Below are 12,271 nucleotides of genomic sequence, written 5' to 3'. Positions count from 1 at the left end.
CTATTTTCTATCAATATTAATGACTTGGGTGAAGGGATCGAGGGCAACGTAGCCTAGTTATCTGATGATAGAAACATGGGTGGGAAAGTAAATTGTGAGGTGGAAACAACAAATATGTAAAGGGATAAATAGAGACTAAGTGAGTCGTTAAAAATGTGGCAGATTGGGTATAGTGTGGGAAAATTTAAGGTAATCGTCCTTGGCAGAAAAAATAGGAAAGCAAATAATAATTTTAATGGAGAAAAAAGGCAAAGTACTGCGGTGCAGGGGAATTGGTATCCTTGTACATGAAAAACAATAATTAGAGTGCAGGTACAGCAGTTAATCAGGAAGGCACATGAAACGTTGGTCTTTATCGCAAGGGCTGTAGAGTATAAAATAAGCGACTTTCTGCTACAACTGTACAGGGTATTGCTAAGGCCACCCTTTGTTTACTGCACGCAGTTTTGCTCTCCGTATTTAAGGAATCATATACTTGCATTGGAGCCTTTTCAAAGAAGGTAAAGTAGGTTGACTCCCGAGATGAGGGTTTTGAATTATGATGATTGATTGAGTAAGTAGAGCATATACACATTGGATTTCAGAAGATTGAGAGTTGATCTTATCGAAACATATAAGATAATGGCGTGACTCGACAAGGTGGAAGCACAGATGATATTTCCACTCAAAGGGGACATAGTCTCAAAATAAGGGGATATTGTCTCAAAATAAGAGACCACTCATTAAAACTGAGATCCGGAGGTACTTCTTCTCTCAGAGCGTTGTAGATCGATGGAATTCCCTTCCTCAGAGAGCTGTGGAGGCTGGGTCATTGAATATATTCAAGGCGCAGATAGACAGATCTTTGAGCGAGAAGGGAATAAAGGGTTACAGGGAGCGGGCAGGGAAGTGGAGCTGAGTCCATGATCAGATCAGCCATTATCTTATTTGATCTTATTGAATGGCGCAGAACAATAGAGGTGTTAAATGGCAGACTCCTAATTCTATATCTTATTTTCTTATGTTCTTATGAGATTTCCTCTTTCTTGCTACTTCCTACAACTGCCCTGGGAATGTTTGATGGGACATTGCAGAAGGAGCTTTAATCGATATCTAAACCATCCTGTACCTGCCCTGGGAATATGTCATGTGACAATGTGGAGGGAGATTTAATCTGTGTCTAACCCTTGCTGAAGTTATCCAGCGATTGTTTGATGTGACAATGTAGAGAGAGCTTTGCACTGTATATAACCCGAGTTGAACCTGCACTGGTAATGTTTGATTGGACAGTGTAGAGGGAGCTATATTCTCTATCTTACCCGTACTGAAGCTAACCACGGAACGGTTGATGGGACAGTGTCAAGAGATCTTTGCTCCGAATGTAACTGGGGCTTTCCCTGCCATTGGATTGTTTGATGCGACATCGGATAGGGAGCTTTACTCTCTATCATAGCCACGCTGAAGCTATCCATGGAGTGTTTGACGGGACAGTGTAGATGAAGCTTTAGTCTGTATCTAACCCGAGCTGTATCTGCACTGTTAATGTTTGCTTGGACAGTGTAGCTTGAATTTTACTCTGTATCTAACCATGCTGTTCGTGTACTGGAAATGTTTGATGGCACAATATAGAATGAGCTTTACGCTGAATATAATCTGCCCTGGGAGAGTTTGATGGGTCTGTGGAGAGGGAACTTTAAGTATAGAAAATCCGTGCTGTACCTGTTCTGTGAGTGTTTGATGGGAGAGTGTCGAAAGATCTTTGCTCTGAATGTAACCCGTGGTTTATCTTCCATTGGACTATTTGATGCAACATCGGAGAGGGAGCCGAACTCACTATCCAACCAGCGCTGTAACTGCACTCGAGAGTTTGATGCGACAGGTTAGCGTGAGCTCCTCTCTGTATCTGACCCGTACTGCATATAGAAACAAAGAAAATAGGTGCAGGAATAGACCATTCAGCCCTTCGACCATGTACCACCATTCAATAAGATCACCACAGTGCCCTCTTCTGCTTTCTCTCGATACTCCTTGATCCCTTAACCTGTAAAGGCCATATGTAACTCTCTCTTGATATATGTCCAATAAACTGGCATCAACAAATCTATGTGGTCAGGAATTCCACTGGTTAACAACTCGCTGAGTGAAGAAATTTCTCCTCATCGCAGTCCTAAGTGGCAATCCCTTATTCTGAAATTTGTGTGCTGGTTCTGGAATTCCACAAGATTTGCAACATTCTTCCTGCATCTCACTTGTTCAGTCCCGTCAGAATGTTTATATATTTCTATGAGCTATCCTCTCATCCTTCCAAACTACAGTGAATGCAGGCCCAGTCAATCCCGTCTCTCCTCATAGGTCAGTCCTGCAATCACGGGAATTAGTCTGCTGAACCTTGGCTGCACTCCCTCAATAGCAAGGACGTCTGTCCTCAGATTAGGAGACTAAAACTGAACACAATATTCGAGGTAAGGCCTCACCAAGGCCATGTACAACTGCAGTAAGACTTCCCTGCTACGATACTCAAATCCCCGAGTTATGAAGGCCAACATACCATTTGCCTTCTTTATCGCCTGCTGTACCTGCATGGCATTATACAATGATTGATGTACCATGACACCAGGTTAATTTGCAACTACCCTTTTCCTAATCTGCCGCCATTCAGATAATATTCTGCTTCTTGTTTTTGCGACCAAAGTGGATAACCTCACACTTATCCACATTATATTGCATCTGCCATGCGTTTGTCCATCTCACCCTGAAAATTCTCAGCTTCCTCTTCACATCTCACACCGCCATCCAGCTTAACGTCATTCGCATATTTGGAGATATTACACTCAATTCCTTCATGTAAATCATTAATGTATATAGTAAATAGCTGGACTCCTAGCAATGAGCACTGCGTTACTCCTGTAGTCATTGCCTGTCATTCTGAAAATGCTCGTTTTATCCAGACACTCTGCTTCCTTTCTGCCATCCAGTTCTCTATCCACGTCAGTACATTACCCCCAATACCAGGTGCTTTAATTTTGCACAACAATCTCTTGTGCGGAACCTTGTCAATAGACTGTTGAAAGTCCAAATACACCACATCTACGGGTTCTCCCTTGTCCACTATCAATTACAGCCTCAAAAACTTCGAGTAGATTTGTCAAACTTGATTTCCCTTTCATAAATGCATGCTGACTTGGACTGACCCAGTCACTGCTTTCCAAATAGGTTGCAATTTCATCTTTAATAATTAATTCCAACATTTTCCCCTATACTGCTGTCAAGTTAACTGGTCTATAATTACACGTTTTCTCTTTCCCCCCTTTCTTAAAAAAGTGGTGTTACATTAGCTACTATCCAGTCTATAGGAACTGATCCCGAGTCGATAGACTGTTGGAAAATGATCACTAATGCATCCACTATTTCTATGGCCACATCCTTCAGTATTCTGGGATGCAGGCTATCATGCCGCGGGAATTTAATCACCTTCAATCCCATCAATTTCCCGAACACAATTTCTTGACTAATAAGGATTTCCTTTAGTTCCTCCTTCTCACTCGATCCTCGGTACCCTAGTATTACCAGAATTTTATTTGTATCTATCTTCGTGAAGACAGAAGCAAAGTATTTGTTCAACTGGTCTGATATTACTTTGTTCCCCATTAGAAATTCATCTGAATCTGACTGCAAAGGACCTATATTTGTCTTCACTAATCTTTTTCTCTTCACATATCTATTTTGCAGTCAGATGTTATGTTCCCAGCAAGCATCCTCTCCTACTCTACTTCCCCCCTCCTATTTAAAACCTTTCTTCTCCTCTACAGAATTACAAAATTCACCCAGTCCACAGTTTTGCTGCTTTTTCTGGCCAATTTATATGCCTCTTCCTTGGACTCAACACTATCCTTACTTTCCCTTGTTAGCCACGGCTGAGCCACGTACTGCGTATTATTTTTACTCCAGAAAAGGATGTACAATTGTTGAAGATGATCCATGTGATCTTCAAATATTTTCCATTGCCTATCCACCGTCAAGCCTTTAAGTCTAATTCGCCAGTCTATTTTAGCCTATTCACGTCTCATACCATCGAAGTTACCTTTCCTTAAATTCAGAACGTGGTTTCTGAATTAACTGTTGTCACTCTCCATCTTCATAAAGAATTCTAACATATTGTGTTAACTCTTCCCCAAGGGTCCTCACGCAACAAGATTGCTAATTAGCCCTTTCTCATTTCACATCACCCGATCTAGGATGGCCAGCCCATTAGTTGGTTCGTTGAAGTATTAGTCTGGAATACCATCCCTCATACACTCCAGGAAATCCTCCTCCACCGCATTGCTACCAGTTTGTTTAGCCTAATCAATATGTAGATTTAAGTCGCCCATGATAACTGCTGTACCTATATTGCACACATCCCTTATTAATTGTTTCATGCTGTTCCAAACGTCACTTTACTGTTTAGTGGTGTGTACAAGACTCCCACTAGCGTTTTCTGCCTTTTGGTATTCCGTAGCTCCAACCATAGCGATTCCACATCATCTAAGCTAATGTCCTTCCTTACTATTGCGTTAATCTGCTCTTTAAACAGCAACGGCCCCCATCTCCTTTTCCTTTCTGCCCTGCAACTGGTGATGGGTTATTACAGGGGGAGCTTTATTCTGCATGTAACCCGTGCTCTGCCTGCCCTGATATTGCTTGATGGGAGTGTGCAGAGGAATCTTTAATTTGTAGCTGACCGCATGGTCTACCTGCCTTGGGAGTTTAATCTCAATTTCAATCTGTTGGTCCGTAGCCATGTAAGTTATGGCACTTTTAGCGCGCACCCAATTACCTTCTAAATGTAGTGAGGTTTCCTGCAGTTCGTTACCAACCTCCAGCACTCATTGGGTGCAGTTATTTCCCCCCATATCTTATCATATCTCTGCCCAATCACTTTAAATTTTAACCCCTTGTGTGTTGTCCACTCTGCCAATTGAAACAGATCCTTCCTATCCAATCTATACAGGCCACTCATAATTCTAGCCAGCTGAATCAGGTCTCCCCTGAGCCTTCTCTTTTACAAACAAAACAGATCCAGCATCTGCAATATTTCCTCATAGCTGAAATTCTCCAGTCCAGGCAACATGCTTTTAAGTCTCCTCTACTCCAGCTGCTGCCTAACCAGGGTTTTGGACAGTTCAAGCATAAACTCCTTGCTCTTTTATTCAATGCTTCGACTTTTAATAGGAAGCATTACATATGTCTTCTTGCCCATCTTATCTTCCTGGCCTTCTACCTTCAGGGACCTGAGGACCTGCAAACCAAGTTCTCTTTGTTCCACTGCACTCTTAAGTGTCGTACCATTTAATGTGTATTCCGTTGGTTTGTTAGACCTCCCCAATTGTATTACCTACAACTTTTCCGGAGATAATTCCGTTTGCCACGGTGCTGCACACCTGACCAGTACATTGATATATTCCTGCTGCTCGCAGTTGACATCTTCATTATAAACCACGCAGCCTATTTTAGTGTAATCTGCAAACAACTCAATCAAAACCAAAATATTTAAGTCCAAGTCATTGATATATACTACAAAAACACAAGCGATCCAGAACTGAGCCATTTGCAACCATATTGGAGACAGCTTTCCATTCACAACTCGCATCTTCTGGGCCCCGAAATCGCAACTGTCATGGTCCGCGGACACGTCCCTCTACAATCTCTTACTGCTCCTTCACCCGACTTCGCCGTTCCTGCTGAATCTGCCCACGCTCCCACAAGGGTGCACATGAGCAGTCCAGAAGGTGAAAATGAAAGTGAGATACTTACCAATCAAACAGCTAATAAGAACAAAAGAACATACATAAGAACATAACAATTAGGAACAGTAGTAGGCCATCTAGCGCCTCGAGCCTGCTCCGCCATTCAACAAGATCATGGCTGATCTGGCCGTAGACTCAGCTCAACGTACCCGCCCGCTCCCCATAACCCTTAATTCCCTTATTGGTTAAACCTCTACCTATCTGTAACTTGAATAAATTCAATGAGCTAGAATCAACTGCGTTACAGAGGAGAACAGATCCATGGCGGATCAGGCTGAACTGGAGACTCGAACCGAGGAGGCAGAAGTGTACGGATTACACAACTACACGATAAAATGTCCACCGATCATGGAAAATAGAACTGGATGCAATTCCAGTACCCATGGAACTGGACATGGGTGCAAGTCAATGTATCATGAGCAAAAAGGCCTTCGACAGGCTGTGGAGCAACAAGGCACAAAGGCCCAAGCTGAGCCCTTTTCATACCAAGTTGAGAACTTACATTAAAGTACTGATCCCTGTAATTCGCAGTGCAGCAGTAAAAGCCTCCTATGATGGAGCAGTGCACGAACTCCCACTATGGATTGTACCAGTAGATGGCCCCACACTGTTCGACTGAAACTGGCTGGGAAATATCTGCTGCAAATGGGACAACATTCGAGCGCACTCGCCAGTTGACGACGCAACATGTGCCCAGCTTCGAAGCAATTTGCCGTCATTGTTTGAGCAAAGCATCGGAAATTTCTCGGGGTCAAAGATACAGAACCACGTGGCTCCCGGTGCATGACCCATCCCCCACAAGGCACAGGCGGTAACGTATTTAATGCACGAGAAAGTGGAAATTGCGCTTGCCAGGCTGCAGCGAGAAGGCATCATGCAGTTCACCGAGTGGTCCAGTCCTATTGTTCCGGTTCTCAAAGGTGACGGCATGGTCAGAATTTGTGGGGACTATAAAGTCACAATTAACCGTTTTTCGCTACAGGACCAGTACCCGCTACTCAAGGCAGATGACATATTTGCGACCGTGACTGCAGCAAAGACATTCAACATGTTAAACCTGACCTCGTCCTAATTGGCGCAGGGACTGGCAGAATCAAAAAAGGCCTCACCTGCATCAACACGAACAAAGCTCGCTTCATCTACAATAGATGCCTGTTTGAGATTCGATCGGCCACAGCAATTTTCCAAAGGAACATGAAGAGTCTGCTAAAGTCGGTTCCGGGCATCGTGGCTTTCCAGGAAAACATACTGGACACATGGCTGGACAGCATAGAACACTTGCAGAACCTGGAAGCGGTTCTAAGTCGGTTATGTCGCGTTGTACTCAGGGTGAAACATTCGAAGAGTGTTTTCCCGGCGACAGAGTTCAAGTTACATAGAAACATAGAAAATTAGAAAAAATTGCAGGAGTTGGCCATTCGACACTTCGAGCCAGCACCACCATTCAATACGTTCCTGGCTGATCATTCCCTCAGTACCCATTTCCTGCTTTCTCTCCATACCACTTAATCCCTTCAGCCAGAAGAGGCAAATCTAATCCCCTCTTGAATATATCCAACGAACTTGCATCAACAACTCTCTGCTCTCGAGAACTCCACAGGTTAACAACTCTGCGTGAAGACGTTTCTCCTCATCTCAGTTTTAAATGGCTTACCCCTTATCCTTAGACTGTGTCCATTGGTTCTGGACTTTCCCAACATCGGGAACATTCTTTCTGCATCTAACCTGTCCTGTGCCATCAGAGTGTTATATGTTTCTATGCGATCCACACTCATCCTTCTAAACTCCAGTGAATTATGTCCATAAGCGATCCACTCTCCCTTCATGTGTCAGTCCCGCCATCCCGGAAATCAGTGTGGTGAACCTTCGCTGCCCTCCCTCTATAGCAAGAACTTCCTTCCTCAGATTAGGAGACCAAAACTGAACACAATATTCCAGGCGATGCCTCAACAAGGCCCTGTACAATTGCAGTAAGACCGCCCTGCTCCTATACTTAAATCCGCTCGCTATGAAGGCCAAACTGCCATTTGCCTTCTTCACCGCGTGCTGCACCTGCATGCGAACTTTCAATGACTGATGTACCATGACATCCAGGACTTGTTGCACCTCTCCTTTTTCTAATCTGCTGCGATTCATATAATATTCTGCCATCGTGTTTTTGCCTCCAAAGTAGATAACATCACCGTTATCCACATGATACTGCATATGCCATGCATGTGCCCACTCACCTACAGCCTCTTAGCATCCTCTTCGGCTCACACCACCACCAAGCTTAGTGTCATTTGCAAACTTGGAAATATTACATTCAATCCCTTCATCTAAATCATTGATGTTTCTCGTAAATAACTGGGCTCCCAGCACTGAGCTCTGTGTCCCCCACTAGTCACTGCGAAATTGTGAAAAGGACCCGTTTGTCCCGACTCCCTGTCTGCTCATCAGTTCTCTATCCACCTGACACCCAATACCATGTGATTTTATTCTGCACACCAATCTCTTGTGTGGGACCTTATCAAAAGTATTTTGACAATATTCGAAGGTACAATTGTAATGCACCCAAAGTTTGTCTATTTATTAAATGTTCCATGCAGCCAATTAGTTTCTTGTGACCCACAATGTTGCAATAGCCAATGAGCATTTTATGTATTTTCAGATCGTCGAGATGTTATAAGCAAAGACACTGGCAACTCTATGTAAGATTCGAAACCATGGCCTCAGCATTTCCCCAAGTGTTCTTTATCATATAAATACCATGCACTAACCGATTGCGCCACTTGTACCACGCAAAGTTACTGCGAGCTATCCAGTACTCCCATCGTGCAGCTGCCTTTTCCAGCTGTCTCATAATGAATAAAATATAGAAACATCGAATTATACTGCACAGAAAGAGACCTTTTATCCCGTTGTTTCTGTATCGGCTCTCAGCAAGAAGCTATCAATTATTAAGGCTCCACTGATTTTCTCCATCGCCCTGCTTTATATTTGCGTGTAACTGCTTCTTAGCTGCAATGAATTTGGATATGTGTGCTTCTATTCATTAATACATTGTTGTATCTTTCTGCGTGTTGTTAATGCAATGAAATGAAATGAGATGTCCTGCTTTTGCGTCCAAACAGACAAAATCTACATGAAGGTCAACTTTACCGTTAGTCTGACATCAGTAGTAGGGAAAGTTCTCTGGAAGTGGTAACAGGGCTCTTAGAAAATAATAATAGATCTGGGCAAAGTCAACACAGTTTTATGAAAGATAAGTCATGTTTGACAAATCTTTTAGAGTTTACTGAGGCTGTAACTAATAGAATAGAAAAGGGGATCAGTGGATGTGGTGTATTTCGATTTTCAGAGGGCATTAGATAAGGTGCCATAGAAGTGGTTACTGAACAAAATTAGAGCTCATGGGATAGTTGGCATTGATCTAGGATTGGTTAATGGACAGAAATTAGCGAGTAGGAATAAACGGGTCATTTTCGGTTTGGCAGGTTGTAACTAGTGCGGTGCTGGAAGGATCAGTGCTTCTGCCCCAGTTATTCAAAATCTATATCACTGATTTTAATCAATGGACCAAATGTAATATATCCCAGTTTTCTGATGATAAAACGTTAGATGGGTGAGTACGTTGTGAGGAGTTGGCATAAACATGGCATGCGAATATAGACAGGCTAAATGAGTGGGCAATAACAAGGCAAATGGAAAATAAAGTGGACAAATGTGAAGTTGTCCATTTTGGTATGAAAAATAGAAAAGCAGATTATTTTTTTTAATTGTGTGAGCCTGGGAAGTGTTGTTATTCGGAGGGGACTAGGTGTCCTTGCACACGAATCACTGAATTTTAACCTGCAGGAACGGCAAGAAATTAAGCAAGAAAATGGAATGTAGCCATTTATTGTAGCAGGATTTGAGTATAAAAATAGATATGTCTTACTGCAATAATAGCGCGCTGGTGAAACTGCACCTGGAATAACGTGTACAGTTTTGGTCTCTGTACCTAAGGAAGGTATATCTGCCTTCGAGGGAGGATGAACGGAGATTCACCAGGCTGATTCCTGAGATGGGTTATTATCCTATGAGGAGAGGTTGAGAAGACTCGGCCTATTTTCTACAGAGTTTCGAAGAATATGAGGTGATTTCATTGATTCAATGGCGGAGCAGGCTCGAAGGGCGAAATGGCCGAATCTTTCTCCTAATTCTTATGTTCTTATGTTCACCGCTCGCCCTGCGCATATCCCAGATCGACAATGTGAACAACGTAGAATCAGCCTCTGTAAGCAAAAGGATTATGCGGCTTTTCCATAACTTCAGGTGAGAAACTATCAGAATTGATCGTTTTGAAGGGAGTTTCGGAACGCAGCAGAATAAGTTTTGCCAGTAAGTTAAACAATTGGGGCACAACCCGAACTGCAATCTTCTGATAACATCACGATTAATATTGAATTCAGGTGCATTATCCATTCGTCCACGTGTCTCCAACCATCGCTAGGTCACTTTGTTGTGGAGAGAATTGCGAGATTTTTCAGGGCCCCTGCCATGATTATAGAAACGGCTTTACTAAAAGGTAAATACATTTTGAATTATTCAACAGATGTGCGATCAGCAGGAAAACCAATGCGCTTTCAAAATTATCATCTTAGAAATTCACAGCTTTAATCACACTAATTTTAAACAGACACACGCACAGAATGATCCGCGACTGAGAGTCCGTCCCTTTTATAATGACACAGAATGATCCAGGACTGACAGCACGTTCCTTTTATAATGACACAGAATGATCTCGGATTGACAGTACATCCCTTTTAAACAGACACAGAATGATCTGGGACTGAGTGCACACAGAGATTTAATCACATGTATTGGTCTTCTTTTCCAAATTCTAAAATTCTCCGTATCATCAGGCGTAGTACTCTTATTGGCAATCTTATCCGTGTCTTCGTTTCTACTTCTACAATCTTTTATGTCTCTTGTTAGCCATGGTTGAACGATTTTTCAAGTGGTGCATTGATTCCTGAAGATAATGTACATGCGTTGCGAATTACGGATTATTTCTTTTACATTATGCAATCACAAGTACTCTGATTAAAGCTAGAAGTGAATAAAATGTGCTAAAATTTGATTAAAATAATTTACTGTCTGTAACATTGTTTTCAACCGCCTCGGGGTGTTTTAATACGTTAAATGTGCTCTATAAATAAAAGTTGTTAATATTATTATTAACAATAATAAATTGCAGTGCTAAGTGGAAAATGTAGCTGTTTGGTCAAATTGGATAGCACAAAGCAGGCACAGTGATTAATGGCCGAATAGCCTCTTTCAGTTCTGTGTCATTCTCGGATACTCAGTCCTCTAGCAAGATGTGCTTCCTGTGGGAAACATATAATAAATTTGTTCAACAGCTGACTTCAGGTTAAGATAATTGGCAAAAGATTGGGAAAATGAACGGACTGAGACGAATCCAATGGATCTTGAACCTCTCGCGTCAGTGGACCTGCTGAATTATTACCACCTGAGATCATTATATGATGCACAAAACACCAGGAGATCAACCAGGTAGTTTTATGACAGCACGGACGGGATTGAAACAGAACGTTTTCATTTATTGGACGGACGCATTATCGCTTGATAAACGAGCCTCTCCTCCATAGCACTGATGTTATATTTTCTAAAGCAAAATACTGGGGATGTGGCAATCTGAATTAGAAACTGAAATTAATGGACAGCCTCATCAGGTCAAGCAACATTAGTGAAGAGAGAAACAGAGTTATCGGTTCAGACCGATGAAATTTCCTCAGAACTGGAAAAAATTAGGGATGGAACAAGTTTTAATCAAGCACAGAAGCAGGGAAATGAGACGGGTAAGAAAGAACAAAAGGGAAGATCAGCGACACGGTTGAAAGCAGCTTGCTTACATGACAAAAGCGAAAGGGGATGGTAATGGGTCACTTCAAGAAAACAATGTGCCTCAAGAGTAAGTATAAGAGGGAGCAACAGAACCACTACTGAATGCTATTTTCCGAGGAAATGGAAGCAAAATTTCGAAACTGAAATTGTTGACGTCAATGTTCAGTCTGGAAGGCTGCAAACTGCTGAATCGAATGATAAGCAGCTGTTCCTGAGCTTATGTGAGCTTCATTGGACCACTGTCGAAGATTGATTACAGAGAGTTCAGAGTGTGAGTGGTGTGGAGAATTAAAAGGACTGACGACCGGAAGTTCGGGTTAGGCTTCTGGACTGAACTGAGGTGTTCAGCAAAGGTATCTCCAAACAATTGTGTTTGGTATTCCCATAGTAGAGGATACTTCATCGAACGCAGTATGCGAAATTGAAAGAATTACCAGTATATCATTGTTTTACCTATAAAGTCTGTTTGGGACCCTGGACTGTGGGAAGGAGGGAGGAAAAAGGGCAGTTGTTGCATCTCCTTGGCTTGCATTGGAAGTTGCTATGTGAATAGAAGTGATGTTCCGGGCGACGGGAGAGCGGATCAGGGCAACATATAGTGATTGGCCCCTTTTAAA

This window comes from Pristiophorus japonicus, chromosome 28, assembly GCF_044704955.1.
Source record: "Pristiophorus japonicus isolate sPriJap1 chromosome 28, sPriJap1.hap1, whole genome shotgun sequence".
Lineage (NCBI taxonomy): Eukaryota > Metazoa > Chordata > Chondrichthyes > Pristiophoridae > Pristiophorus > Pristiophorus japonicus.
Note: the sequence above shows the minus strand (reverse complement) of the source record.